The sequence below is a fragment of the Diplotaxodon limnothrissa genome, linkage group LG3 (assembly GCF_057381915.1).
Source record: "Diplotaxodon limnothrissa isolate DT_005_m linkage group LG3, D_limnothrissa_male_GT1.1, whole genome shotgun sequence".
In the NCBI taxonomy this organism is placed as follows: Eukaryota; Metazoa; Chordata; class Actinopteri; order Cichliformes; family Cichlidae; genus Diplotaxodon; species Diplotaxodon limnothrissa.
In genome coordinates, this window is record NC_140598.1 from 33,287,667 (window position 1) to 33,303,350 (window position 15,684).

Sequence of the window (15,684 nt, forward strand, 5' to 3'; positions counted from 1 at the left end):
GCAGCAGTCATTTGACCCGGATGCGACATACTGAGAGGACAGCAAACAAAGCACAATCCACTTTCCGCTGTGAGGAAGACTTTGAGCTAGATGGGCTATTGGTAAGCTCTTTGACTCATATTTGCTGCTTATATGCTTGGGAACTGTGGAAGCTCAATTGTGGAAATGTATTTATGCTTTGAGAATTAGTTACTGCATTTAAGCTTAAAAAATTATATTGACATTAAAATGAATGTTTAAGTTTGAATAAATTGCTTATGTAGATAGTGTTTCCCACTTGTTTATGTTAATTAATACTAAAAATGGCTACCCCAAATCCTTGGTTAAAGTCTCTATTAAAATATTTGCAAAACTTTTAAATGTATACTTTAAAAATGTAATTGTTTATAAAAAAGTATAAAAGGCAAGGTAGACACATTTTGTGTATTTAAGAACCACAGTTTATTTCATCTTCGTTTGTTTGATTACCCAGCTCTGTGATTAAAAAAAAAACCAATGAATGTAAAACTAGCTTAAACTGGGTTAAATGATAGTTTAGCTAAAACTAAATACTTTTGTCTATGTTAAATGGCTTTACTGTATAATGCATTTAATTTATCTGAATCATTAATGAAATGTTCTTTATTTTTTGTGTTTAAAGGTTTTTCACCTACCTATCTAGCAAAACAACTATCTAACTAGCAACTACCTGATTGACTGAACTTGAAACTGGTCAAAATAAATTGACTGAAATTCAAAGTCTGGTCTTTTTCAAGTGTGGGCACCTCACAGACAGAGAACACTTGACAGATATTTTCATATGGGTCATTTTTGATCTCCTGATTGCATAAAGAGTGATGAAATATTCCTTTTAGTCTAAATTTTTGTTAACAGCCTCCTCTCGTTTGTCTTTCTCAATGACACATGTAGGATCCATTTTTTTCACTCCTCCTGGGTGTCCAACAACACAGGCTGCACCATCTAAAGGTACAGGTCCAAATTTCTTGAGGAGCCCTGGTGGAACCTGGCTCTCTGTTTCTAGCGGTGCTTCAGTTTTTTCTAGCTTAAGTATGGCGTAATCTAATTCAGCGTTGCCAACAAACACCTTGACATTAATCTTGTTAATTTCTTTAAACTCTTGTGTTTCGAAGTTAAAGACAACTGTAACATTTGCAATTTCATGCCAATTAGGTGGGTTTTTTTTTTTTTGGTGAATAAAGTATTTGATTAAGTGGGCATTCGTCAAGACATAGTTGTCAAACAGCACAAAGCCTGTGCCCTGGTTTATGAGAGAACCAGTTATAAAACAAACTGACTCGCTCAGTTTAAGCAGCAACCTGACATTGGAAAGATCCAACAGTCTTTTAGTGAAATTCACAAAGTTCTCCTTCCTCAGTTTCAGTGCTTCCTGGAAAGAATTGTCAGGGAATCTACTTCCCATCCATTGTTTCAGATGTGGAAACTGCTTACGCAGTAGCTTAAAAACCTCCTTAGGGTCAATGCTGCTGTTTGTTTCTTTCACTGCTGTTTTTATACTGATTCTCTTCTCCTGTGCTACAGCTAAGACTGATCTTGTTTCTCTTGTGCGCTCTGCATTATTTGATGCATGTGGCGGATTCTGAAGTTTCTGTTGCCCGGCGAGGGCTACTTGATTTACATCTGTTGTTTCTGCATTGGCTTTCTGTAGACGACGTATCTGGAATTTCTTCTCGTCCAGTCTATCAATTTTGTCTGTGCACTCAGTCTTACGTTTGTCAGTGATGTTGATCAGGTCAAAGGAGCAGAGGTCATCAGTGAAGCGGCCATCTCTTTTCAGAGCCTCCTCCACACTCATCTCCTTCTCTCCATAAACACAAAGATACTTGAACGTATTTAGTATTGTGAATTTGAGATGCTTGTTTGGTTTTAGGTTTTTCCCTCCTGTTGTATCAATGTAAAAGACAGAATAGGAATCTTTTGGACGTATATCTCTGACATCTTTAGTCTCCCATACCTGTTTATTATTTATACTTGATATACTTAGGAGTTCACCATCTCTGATACAAGAACAAGGAAAATGTGTTGGAACAATTGATTCGTCATCTCCCTTACCCCTCCGAATGATAACATATTCATCTGCACACTTAAGGCAAGGCAAGGCAAGTTTATTTGTATAGCACAATTCAACAACAAGGTGATTCAAAGTGCTTTACAGAGACATTAGAAACAAAAACAAATACAAAGCATGATTTAAAATTGATTAAAACAAGCAAATAAACTAACTAATTAACAAACAAACAAACAAAATATAAAATCAAAACAGATAAAATCAGAACAGTAGATAAAATCAGTAGTTAAATGTAAGTTTTGAAATTTAAGCTTAAAAGTGTGGATTTGGTGCTTTATTCAAATGCAGCTGAGAACAGGTGAGTCTTCAACCTGGATTTAAATAAACTGAGTGTTTCAGCTGATCTGAGGCTTTCTGGGAGTTTGTTCCAGATATAAGGAGCATAAAAGCTGAATGCAGCTTCTCCGTGTCTGGTTCTGACTCTGGGAACTGATAAAAGACCGGATCCAGATGACCTGAGGGATCTGGAAGGTTCATACTGGGTCAGGAGGTCATTGATGTATTTTGGTCCTAAACCATTCAGAGCTTTATAGACCAGCATCAGAACTTTAAAGTCTATCCTCTGACGGACAGGCAGCCAGTGTAAAGACCTCAGAGCTGGACTGATGTGGTCCACTTTTTTGGTCTTAGTGAGGACTCGAGCAGCAGAGTTCTGAATGAGCTGTAGTTGTCTGACTGATTTTTTTTTTCGGTAGACCTGTAAAGATGCTGTTACAGTAATCAAGCCTACTAAAGATGAATGCATGGACTAGTTTTTCCAGGTCCTGTTGAGACATCAGATCTTTTATCCTTGAAATATTCTTGAGGTGATAGTAAGCTGACTTTGTTATTGTCTTAATGTGTTTTTCTAAGTTTAGGTCTGCATCCATCACTACACCCAAATTTCTCGCCTGGTTTGTGGTTTTTAGATGTATAAATTGAAGTTCTCTGGTGACCTGTAATCGTTTTTCTTTGGCGCCAAAGACTATTACCTCAGTTTTGTTTTTGTTTAACTGGAGAAAATTGTGGCACAACCAGTCATTGATTTCCTCAATGCATTTACCAAGAGCCTGCACAGGGCCTTGGTCTCCTGGTGACATTGTGATATATATTTGTGTCATCTGCATAGCTGTGATAGTTTATTTTGTTGTTGTTTATAATCTGTGCCAGTGGGAGCATGTAAATGTTAAACAGAAGGGGTCCCAAGATGGAACCTTGGAACTCCACATGTGATACTTGTCTGCTCAGATGTGAAGTTACCTATTGATACAAAGTATTTCCTGTTTTCTAAGTATGATTTGAACCAGTTTAGTACAGTTCCTGAAAGACCTGTCCAGTTCTCCAGTCGTTTGAGTAATATGTTGTGGTCAACTGTATCAAATGCTGCACTGAGATCCAGTAAAACTAAGACTGACATTTTTCCACTGTCTGTATTCAGACATATGTCATTAAACACTTTGGTCAGAGCGGTTTCAGTGCTGTGGTTCTGTCTAAAACCTGACTGGAAGGCATCGTAGCAATTATTCTGTTTTAAGAAGTAATTGAGCTGTTGAGAAACTGCTTTTTCAATGATCTTACTTAAAAATGGGAGATTTGAGATCGGCCTGTAGTTGTTCATTTGTGTCTTGTCAAGATTGTCCTTTTTCAGTATAGGTTTAATTACAGCAGTTTTTAGTGATTCTGGAAACGCACCTGATAATAAAGAAAAGTTGACGATCTGTAACAGGTCTGACTCTAAAGTCTTTGAGACCTTTTTGAAAAAACTTGTTGGCAGGACATCTAAACAGCAAGAGGAGTTGTTCAGTTGACCTAAGATGTCCTCCAGGTCTTTGCTGTTAATAGGTTTAAACTGTTTCATGGTATTTAAACAGTTTTTTGGTGGACACAGTACATATCCTGGATCTGCTGTTGATGTACCAATTGCTTGTCTAATTTTTTGGATTTTTTCTGTGAAGAATTTGGCAAAGTCATTGCAGGCCATGGTCGAATGAAGTTCAGCTGCCACTGACACAGGAGGGTTTGTTAGCCTGTCAACTGTAGAAAATAAGACCCGAGCATTATGGCTGTTTTTAGTGATGATGTCAGAGAAGTAGGACCTCCTTGCACTCCTCAGTTGTAAATTATAATTGTGAAGTTTCTCTTTATAAATGTCATAATGAACCTGGAGGTTTTTTCTCCATCTGCACTCAGCTTTCCTACACTCTCTTTTTTCATTTTTCACCAGTGTGGAGTTTCTCCATGGAGACTTTTTCCTTCCAGAGATAACCTTCACCTTAATGGGAGCAATAGTGTCCATTACATTTAACATGTTAGCATTGAAGCTATTGACGAGCTCATTGACTGACCCTCTGGACAGGTCAGGTGTTAATGGGAAGACCTGGTTAAAAATTGCACTACTGTGTTCAGTTATACACCGTTTTGTGATCACTGTTGTTGATATATTTGTGTGGGCTGAGATTTTACTTTCAAAGAAAACACAGTAATGATCAGACACGCCCACATCAGACACAGTAACCTTTGAAATGCTCAGGCCTTTGGAGATCAGTAGGTCAAGAGTGTGTCCTCTATTATGTGTGGCCTCTGTTACATGCTGAGTCAGCCCAAAGTTGCCCAGAGTGTTACTCAGGTCTTTAGTCCCTTTGTCCTGAGGGTTGTCCACATGGATGTTAAAATCCCCAACAATAATTACACAGTCAAAATCAACACAGATCACAGACAGCAGTTCACTGAGGTCATTAAAAAAGTCTGTGCAGTATTTGGGAGGCCTGTAAACATTAAGAAACACAACTTTGGATGGGGCCTTCAGCTGTAAAGCCACATATTCAAAAGACTGAAAACTTCCAGGAGATAGCTGCTTACATTGAAATGATTCATTAAATAAGACAGCAACCCCCCCTCTCCTGCTCACCCTGGCCTCACTGATAAAACTGTAGTTAGGAGGGGTCGTCTCGATGAGAACAGCTCCACTGTTACTTTGGTCCAACCAAGTTTCAGTTAAAAACATAAAATCAAGGCTGTGCTCAGTGATTAAATCATTAATTAAAAATGTTTTCCCAGCTAGAGATCTAATGTTTAATAAAGCCAACTTAAGTGTTTTAGAGGTATTACTTGTCCCCTCGTGTTTGGGAGCAGTCTGTGGCACACAAGGTATGTTTACTATGTTTAAAGATCTTTTAGAGTGCATCTCTCTGTGTTTTGACCAGGCCACATGTCTCCTGTCACCTAAAAGTACAGAGATTTTAAAACCTTCTAGTAAACAGGGTCCCAGCTTCTCCTGGGAAAAGTCACCACTGCCATAATCCTCACAGCCCGGACCCTTCACACATCACACATCAGACTGCGGAGACAGAGCATGAAGGTGGTAAGGAGGAACTAAGGGGGGCGAGGCTGGGCAATGTGACTTCGATTGCTCTGTTGAGGGTGGGGCTCGATGGCGAACCTTTGGCCGCTCTGGTGGGGGGTTTATGGGGGACAAAAAGGGATTGGGACGGGGGGTAGATCTGAGCCCAGCATTGACCCGCTCCATCATCTCCTCAGTGAATTTCAGGTGTGGGGAGGAGGGAGAAAGGGAGGGGGAGGAGGGTGATGGCCTGTCAGGGGTTTTGGGGACTGGTCCCTTGTCCTGGTCGTTGGTGTTGTTGAGAGAGTTGGAGGCAAATAGGGACCCCTCTTCTTGCCTTAGATGTCTCTCCTTTCTGAGGCTCTTCCTCAGATGCCTTAGGTGTCTCTCCTTTCTGAGGCTCTTCCCGGGTGGGGGCAAATGGAGCTCCTCCTCAAGGTTTCTGCTGGGCTTTGTCTGTTCTTGGAGTACTGTTTGTTCCTCTTTATGAGATAACTCCTCGTTTATCTCAGCCTTGGCACCAAGCACAGATGGATGACGTATGGAATAAAACAAGTTGGAGGTGAACAGTTTCACCCCTGACTTGTTAAAATTAAATCCATTTGCTTTAAACAGATGCCTGCGTTCCCAAAAAATATTAAAGTTGTCGATAAAATGCACTGAGTGGTCGGCACATGCTGATATAAGCCATTTATTCAGTGTAAACAACCTGCTGAATCTCTCGTCTCCTCCTCTGACCGGCGGTACAGGTCCACTGATGAATACAGCTGCATTCAGAGTTTACAGTATTTAATAATCCAGTAAAGTCCCGTTTCAGAACCTCCGACTGTTGTTTGGACACATCGTTTGACCCTGTATGCAGAACAATGTTTGTCACAGTTGGATATTCATCTGCAATTTGAAGAATTCTCTCCTTCAGGTTGTTGACCATATCCTTAGGAAAGCAGAGGACTTTAGTGTTCTTACCGCACATCCTTTACGGCAGAGTCACCCACAATCAGAGTTTCAGGCCTAGCCTTTAGCTTTCCCTGTGGCCTTTCACTTTTCAACAGATTTTCAGACCTTACTTCGCTGCTTTTAGATGGATGGTTGTCCGATATAGATCCAGGGTCCTTTGATAGTGGAGCAAATCTGTTCTGCAGTTTCACATTCAGTTGTTTTGGAGGTTTGTTGTTAACCTTCCTATTCACGGTTGTCCAGTCCTGTTTCCTCCCGTATACAGGGGTAGAAGAGCTTCTCTGTCTCGTAGGAAGTGAAGGCCAGTCGGTTTCAGAGATTTCAGCTCGCTGTGCTCTGCCCGTGATATGTCCTCCCCCTTCCAGGAGACATGATTTATGTCTTGGTTTTGCACCAAGACAGTCCAAGGGGGGATTATCACTTGAGGATTTATAATAATGCACAGTCTACTTTCTTGGTCATGTTATCTGTGCTCCTTAGCTGTGTACTAGCTTGCTCATCGCCATTGTTTTGAATCAAAGGCAAGGTTGTTTCATTTCCACACAGTCCATTTACCTCCACGTTTACTTCTAAGCGATGAATTTTTGTCTCCAGTACTGCAATCTTCTGCAGGAGGCTGTGGTAGTTATCTGTGGAGAGGGAAGGCATCTTGTTGCTAGTTAGCCTAGCGGTTAGCCCCTTTCCAGGCTATTGAGGCTGTTCGGTGCCCAGACGCTGTAATCAGGCTTCAGCTGTGTCTAGGCCACAGACACACGGAGCGCTGAGGATAAGGTAACTATAAAAATGTTGCTGCTTCTGTTAAGAACACTTTAGTCCTAATGATCTATAAGTGTCCAGAAGCTATCGCAGGTAAGCTCATAAGGAAAAAAGGGAAAAAATCAGCATAAAAATCAATAAAAGAAGCAAAGAGCAAAGAGATGAAGCGTCCACACTCACAAAAGGGGAGGAGACCATCTTCTTATATATTGTTTTAGATTTTATTTTAGATTTTATGGCCTCCAGCACTGTGCAAGGTTGCTCACAGTCAATGTTGTATTTCTCTGAACTGAATTCCACTGTAAATTCATGTTTATTTGGGTCCTGCAAGAAAATCAAAAAACAAAAACAGTTTGGTTTTTTCCTGAGAATGGGCTGATTTTGCAGATGTGATCGGGGCTGGCTATATGCTGGGGCAAGAGGGGACAATGCCCCCTTAAACAAACGTCCTGCTCCCTAAAGTAAAACATTTAGAAGTTGAGAAAGAAAATAATAGATTACCCACAAACTGAATATGGACAAGATTTACTACAGTAGCTAAAAAATCTGCTGGAAAAGGCACAAATGAGTTTGTGCGCAGGCACACACAGCACTTGGCAGAGAACTCCCCTCCCCCTAGCTAAACATCCATGCAACACATCTTGCCATCGCCTTCAAGTTGGAAGTTTATAAAGAACCCATGTGAAAGTATTGTGGTTAAGTTAAATACAATGTATTAACCTACTTCTATGAAGAAGTGCAGCTGCAAAGAACGTACTTTCTCCCGTTTAGCTACGGCAGGCAATGAGGTGTGTTTAATGTCTCTCTGTTAATTAGATTTTCCATAAAAACGCAATAATTAGGTATTTATATTTATGCTGTTTTTTTTTTTTATTACTATACCAACACTTTTTAGTTTTGTAAGTATTGGCTATATTAAGAGGTTTTATTTTATTCTTCATTTTGCAAATTTATTTGAATTAGGCCCTCCAATTAAGAGATTTTATGTTGTTGGGTGTAAAGATCTAGACTGACATTTTATTTTATTCTAGTTTTCAGTTTTATTTTTCAAGACTTTGTAAATTCTCTTTTATGTAATATTACTGGCACTACCCTTTTTAGTTTTGTTAATATTGGCAAGAGTGAAAAGTGTTTTTGTTAGTTTTGAATATATTCAATATAGGCTATCCAATTAAGGTAAATGGTCTGTTTTTAATTGTTAGAATCTGAGCAGTATTTCATTGTGTGGATGCCTGAGGCATCCACACTATTGAGATCCTGTTTCTCTTTAAACTTTATTCTTATAGTTGCTCCGCGTTTTTCGGCACTTAACTACTCAGTTTTCAGCCGATTTTCTCCGTTCAAACTCTAAACTGTTCTGCTCTTTCTGCTAATTCCAGCTATATCTTTTGGTGTTTATTGCTATTATACTTTTTAAAATATTACACTTTTTTCCTTTAATTTGTCCCATTGAAATGAATGGAAAACTTCCACAATTCTGTTAAAACTTTCTTCTCTTTGAAACTTAACTACTTCCTCATACTTTCACCTAGAAACTCCATTCAAACTTTAAAACGTTCTCAAATGATTGGGCTATTCCTGTGTGATTCAGCTTTTTCAGATCTTCTACCGTTTTTATCTTATCTCTCTTTAAGTCTTCAGTTGCAAAATTGTGATTTTTCAGAAAATACATGCGTTGCTATGGTTGCTATGCAATTAACTCCCAGTGCACACTCGTCCGTTCTGAATTTTCTCTTCATGTCTGAACAACTTCTTGCTACTCGCTCAATTTCCACTCAACTTCCACAAATTATACATCAAAACGTAGGTATTTTTGCTGGCTTTAAGACAGTGTCACTATAATTATTGTGAGAGTTACGGTTTTTTCACAATTTGCCTCGAAGTGACACAAGGTCTAAAAACTCCCCATTCAAAGTCTATGGGGAGGTTGTGAAACTCAGAGCTGAAATACTGAAACTGAAGGCATTTTCAAATCGTCATATCTCCTTAACGAAGCAAAGTTAAGACATGAGGCTTGTCCCCGCATATCTTCAGACACTCCTGACGCTCACAATTCAAGAATTATTTTCTCACCTATTACCGTTCTGAGATGAGTTAGACTTGTTTGAGGGGTGGAAATCTGTCCTCCTTTCATTTTTCAAACTCCGAAAATGAAGCCGTTTCTTCTCTCGTCATATCTCCGCGACGGAGATACAAAGAGCTATGTAAATCGCAGTCAAAGTACACCAAAGTCCGCTGATTCACCCAGTGCAAGAATTATGCTTCTATCCCACCTAGTTTTTGAGTTACACGACGTTTTGTAACTCCAAAAAACGGCGTTTTTTCGCCTCTCTCCGCGATTTAATTCTGACTGCTCATCACCCATTTTTTCAGGCGCCCCGCCCCTTTCCAGGTGGCGCGATTGGTAATGACACGGCTCTTCAGACCAAAGTTCGTGGGTTCGATTCCACCTTGGCCCACATCTTTTTTCTTTTTTTTTTTTAACTACAAATTTATACACTATCACAGACCCGTAATTCATATTGATAATTTATTACAATTTTGCAAAGTTTTATGATTTTAGCAGCTTTTCTAATATGGACCTCAGATTGTTGTTAACAGTCTATGGCAGAAATACATACAAGTACACAGCCTGATGAAGCAGACAGAAGCAGTACCTCTGATTGGTTCAGCATTTTCACCTCTTATCAGCACAAATCTCAGCCTCTTCTGCTGTTTTCATTAGAATTTTAAGCTTTTCCACCTTTTTTCAGTTACGTGAGAACCAGTTTGGCTCAATGAGTAGCTGAAAAATATCAGCCTCTTCTGCTGTTTTAGCAGGATTTCAGAGTTCAGCTTTTTCACTTGTTTTAAGCACAAATTTCAGTTTCTTTACCTCATTTCACAACAAAGTTCTTCCTCTTCACCTCTTTTCTGCTAATTTGAGCTTCTGCTCCACAGTACACATTTTCCCTCTCATCATATCTTTGCTTGTGACCAGAACTCATTTGGCTCAGAGGGTAGGGCAGCTGTCGTGAGACCCGGTGGCAGAGGTTCGAATCCTACCTGTGACAGTTGCTACACATGTTCCCTGCTTGCATGCGCTCTGCTTTCTTGACACTCTCCAGTGTGTCATTACACATACAGCCATCTTCAGCAAGCCCTTCTGCTTCTACATATCTTTTCAGCTCATCTTTTTGCTTCTTTACCTCTTTTCAGCAGATATTCATCTGATTCACCTCTTTTCTGCCAAATGTTTAGCCTTTTCACCTCTTATTAGCACAATTCAAAGCAGCTTCTGCTAATTTCACCAGAATTGTCAGTCTCTCCACCTCTTTGTGCGAATGAGTTTGGTGCAGTGAGGTGAGTTGTCGCCTTTAGACCAGAAGGGCCAGGTTCGAATCCTGCTCTGGGCAATGTTTTTTGTTTTTTCAACTTTTTCAGCTTTTTTCAGCCGACATCTTCAACGTTAAGGCATCCACACAGCATTTTCGCAGGAAATGCAAATTTTTCTAGTTTTTTTTTTTTGGCTTTTCTGTTTTCCCCCTGGGGGATTGCCACCTTAACGTGGTCAGGGGGTTTGCGTGCCTTAGTGACCATAGAAGTTAGACCAGAAGAAGCTTAGCCTTCAGGTGGGACACCCAAGTTGGTCAAGTCTAATTACATGACAAAAACAGTTATCCAGAATAGGGCTGCCGCAATTGGTTGATCTGATATCCTCGTGTTGGTGTTGTTTCCAGACCATCATGAAAATGTTGTTCCAGGATCAACATTGCAAGTGACCAATCAGAATGTTGTGACGTCATACTTGAGACTTCGGGAAAAACCGGCGTAAAACACAAAACTGTACTTAAGCTGCGTGAAACCGCCTCTGTCCGCCGATCAACAGACCCTGACCCTAACCTTAACCCTTTAATAAACAGTAAGCAGAATTGATATTGTCCTTGCAACATTGGAAATTCATAAATGCACAAATGGCTTGGTGCGCAAAAGAATAACGTCACAACTAGGGGTGGGTTTTTATAATCGATTTATCGATTAAAATCGATTCTGGCTTGGATAACAAAATCGATTCATTAAAATCCTGAATCGATTTTTTTTAATATTAATTTATTTTGCCCAAAATGCCAGAATCTCTGGTGACATCTCACAAAATTTCAACAACCACCAAACAGCTAAGACAGTAAATGAGAGCAGGAACACAGCTTCTGCACAAAGACTTAAACACACAGCGCGGACCTGCGGATCAGAATCAGTTAGATGTCGCCTTTCTCACAGTCGGGGATGGAAGCCGACAGCTCGCTGATTCTGATCTGTCGGCGGGTCCGCGCTGATTCTAAAGCTGTTAGTTTGATGTCTCTCCAAACAATATTGACCGAACCAGCAGCAAAAGAAGATCCAAACTACGCTTCACACAAACATCGTCATGAATTCACTCTGACTTTTACTGTTTTGCTTCCACCACGATGCACAGCTCTCTCTCTCTCTCTCTCTCTCTGTCTCTCTCTCTCTCTGTCTCTCTCTCTGTCTCTCTCTGTCTCTGTCTCTCTCTGTCTCTCTGTCTCTCTCTGTCTCTCTGTCTCTCTCTCTCTGTCTCTCTCTCTCTGTGTGTGTTTTCTGCATTATTCGCTTGCTTGTTACGCACAAGTCTACTGTTGCTTACAGCGCTGTCGGCCGCTGTTTTTTTTTCCCTTTTACATTCTTCTGAAAAGAGAACCTCATTTCTGCCGTTCAATACTGAACAAATTGAAACTTTTTAAAATTATGCAAAATGCTTAGCCGTGTCTCTAATAAAACCGCTGTAACGTCAGAGGTAATGTTCATATGTTGATTAATGGTTTTCTTTCGTTTTTGATGTACTGCAGAATATTTCCCAGGCCAGGAAAATCACCTTCATGTTTTTCTGTGTTTTATCTTCAGCTACTTTGACACAAAGGCATCTGCTGTGATGCTCACACCTGTGATAAAGTCTTGCGTGTGTCAGCTTCCTTTTTATTGATACAAAAATATGTAAGTGTACTGATCTGAATTATATTTCTGACTGTCAAAATTTCCCAGATTTAAATCTAATCGATTCGGGACCTTGTGAATCGGAATTGAATCGATTCTAGAAATCAGTGACGATACCCAGCCCTAGTCACAACAATGTGATTGGTCACTTGCAATGTTAAACCTGGAACAACATTTTCATGATGGTCTGGGAACAACACCAACACGAGGATATCAGATCATCCGCCACAATTAGTCGAATAGTCATGATTACATCGACTATTATGCGATATGAAAAGAGATATTATGAACAGCTGCTTCAAAAACATAAAAGTAATATTAAGGCTACCTGGAGTGTATTAAATAGGATAATAAAAAAAAATCAACATGTTCTCAAACACGTATTGTAACAAGAGGTAATGTAGTGATTGAGAATACTGAGAGCATAGTTAATGAATTTAATGATTACTTTGTTAATGTAGGTCCCAACTTGGCATAAGAGATTTCTGTACCAGGAGGAAATGATGAAGTAGATTCTACTTCTTGTAAATGTAGTTCAATGTTTCTTGGTGGAGTCTGTGAGAGTGACATTGTAGAAGTGGTGAGTAAATTCAAGAGTAAAAAAATCTATGGATTGTGACGACCTTGACATGTCGCTAATTAAAGAAGTTCTTCATAGTGTCCTTCAACCGTTAACATATATTTGTAACAAATCATTTCAAACTGGAATTTTTCCAGATAAAATGAAAATTGCCAAAGTGATCCCACTATATAAAACTGGTGATAAACAGATTGTGTCAAACTATAGACTGGTATCTTTACTGCCTCAGTTTTCAAAGATTCTTGAAAAACTATTTGCAAACAAACTAGATTCTTTTATTGATAAATATGATTTATTGAATGATCATCAGTATGGGTTCAGAAGAAATCGCTCAATATCTCTAGCTGTGATGGAATTTATTGAAAATATTGCAATGGCTGTGGATGAAAAAGTTTGGAATAGGTGTGTTTATTGATTTATGTAAAGCCTTTGATACAATAGGTCATTCTTTACTTTTACAGAAGTGTGAAAGGTATGGTTTAAGAGGTGTTGTCCAATTTTGGTTAAATGGTTACTTGAATAATAGGTTCCAATATGTGAGTATTAATAACATGAAATCTAAACTTAGAAAAGTAACATGTGGAGTTCCGCAAGGATCTGTTTTGGGACCTAAGTTATTTTTACTTTATATAAATGATATTTGTACAGCCAGTGATACTTTAAAATATGTGATGTTTGCTGATGATACAAACTTATTTTGCTCTGGAAAAGACATAAAGAAATTACTGAAAACAGTGGAAACAGAACTCATGAAGTTAAATAGATGGTTTGTAATTAATAAACTATCATTGAATGAAAGTAAAACAAAATTTATGTTATTTGGAGGTAGTAAAAGTAATATTAAAGTAAAATTGAATTTAAATAATGTTGAAATTGAAAGAGTATGAGACAAAATTTTTAGGAGTAATTATTGATGATAAACTTTGTTGGAAGCCCCACATAGAACATGTGAAACGAAAATTATCCAAGTCTATTTCTATTCTTTATAAAGCAAGAGATTTTTTTTTTTTTTTGAATAAGAACTGCCTTTATTTATTGTATACTTCCCTTTGTTTGCCTTATATGACCTACTGTGCAGAAATTTGGGGGAACACATACAAAACATATTTGGATTCAATATTTAAATTGCAAACAAGAGCTATTAGAATAATAAATAAAGTTGGATATAGGGAGTCCACCAACCAGTTTTTTGTAGGATCATCTATGTTAAAATTCATGGACATTATATATTCTAAAACTTTAGAAATGATATATCGTGTGATGAAAAATGTTCCAATTTGTATTTTAAGTATGTTTCAACTAAGAGATGGAAAATATGATTTAAGGGGGTCTTATAAGTTTGGTTCTCACTTTAGGCATTTCAATGTTAAGTATAGATGTGTCAGTTTTGGGAGTGAAATTATGGAATGGACTTAATGATGAACTGAAGATGTGTTTTTCTTTGTCATTCTTCAGGAAGATTTTAAAAATTAGTATTATCCAAGGTTATAGAAATTTGGTTTGTTAAAATTTTTGTGTTGATTTAATTTCTTGATTTATCAATGATTTCTTTTCAAACGGTTATACAACTTATTTATCAATGCTATTTATTTTCTTGGTTAAGGATTTGATTATTTCTATGGGGGTAAGGGATGGGATAAGTATAAGCCATAAGGCTTCAGCCTATTCCTTTTTCGGTTACTGTTTGAGTACTTTTATGTAAAATTATAATCTGTTGTTGTTGACTGAAATAAAATTTCAATTCAATACATCGACTATCAAAATCGTCAACGACTAATTTGATAGTTGGCGTGTCGTTTGAAGCTTTGTAAAATCCTGAAAGATGAGGAATAACTAGAAGGATTTAAGAGTGTAATAACGGACTAAAAAAAAGATGGCAGCAATGCATGTATAAGGATGCCAGCTGCTGTTGAACACCAAAGAAAAAAGTAGCAGTCTACATGTGAGTGAAGTTGCCCCCCCACCACCACCTTCTTCAAATCCAACAAAAGTGGTATCAAACGTTTGTGCTGGTTTGTGCTGCTATCATTCTAAAGATATTAATAAAAATGTGTAAGGTCATCAGAGGTCAACCAGCCCCCCCCACATTGATTAAATCAGACAAAACTGTTGTCAATCAACTGTGCTACTTTTGTGCTACTAAAATTGTCATTTGCATAGAGCCCTGCCCAGCAGCTAAGGTTGCTTAGAAGAACTTACACCAGAAGTGTTAAAAAAAAAAAAAAAAAAAAAAAAAAAAAAAAAAATTTCTTTCCCTAAAAGGGAACATCTAACAGGAATATTTCCTGCTAGGAAACCAAAACATGGCCCATCATACTCATTTTTGTGTTAGATTTGATTTAATTTTGTAACAAACTATGTATGGTAGCATGTCTGTAAGGGGGTAATTTAGCCAAAAAACATAAAAAGCAAAATAAATGCTTAACAGGTATAAATTGTTATTAATTATTATAAACATTTACCTCAGCTGCATTTGGTTACTTAGCTGCTAACACCAGAAAAAGCAAATTTGTTCTGTCCTAGACACAGTTTCCCTTTGTGATCTTTGTCTTGAAAAGTGTTAAATAGATATAAATTAGTTACTAATACATGAATTAGCATATACAGCCACTTACCTCCATCTTGATGATTCCCTCTTCTCAGGTTTATTCTGAAAGAGAATGATCATGTTAGAAGGACAGCTGTGGATAGTCTCAAGAACTAATACGACATGTATAAAACATGATAGATTTTATGTTGTTGGTTGTAAAGATCTAGATGAATATTTTATTTTTCAGTTTTATTTTTCAAGACTTTGTAAATTCTCTTTTATTTCATATTCACAGTTTAAAAAAATCCTCTTCGTACTTATTGAATCACCTCCTTTTTAACCAGATTTCAGCCCTTTTAGTAACAGAAACAATGTTTCTGAGACTGGAACCCATCCAACTCATTCTATTAGTCGTTTTGATTTTAGTGGACCTGATTGCTAAACACACCACTAAAGTACTTAATTGC

At 38.1% G+C, this 15,684-nt stretch overlaps 1 pseudogene; it reads right to left on the bottom strand.

The window, feature by feature from the left end:
* Positions 1-677: 677 nt before the first annotated feature.
* On the bottom strand, positions 678-15,308 carry LOC146635455 (serine protease FAM111A-like; annotated as a pseudogene).
* Between the last annotated feature and the right edge of the window lie 376 nt (positions 15,309-15,684).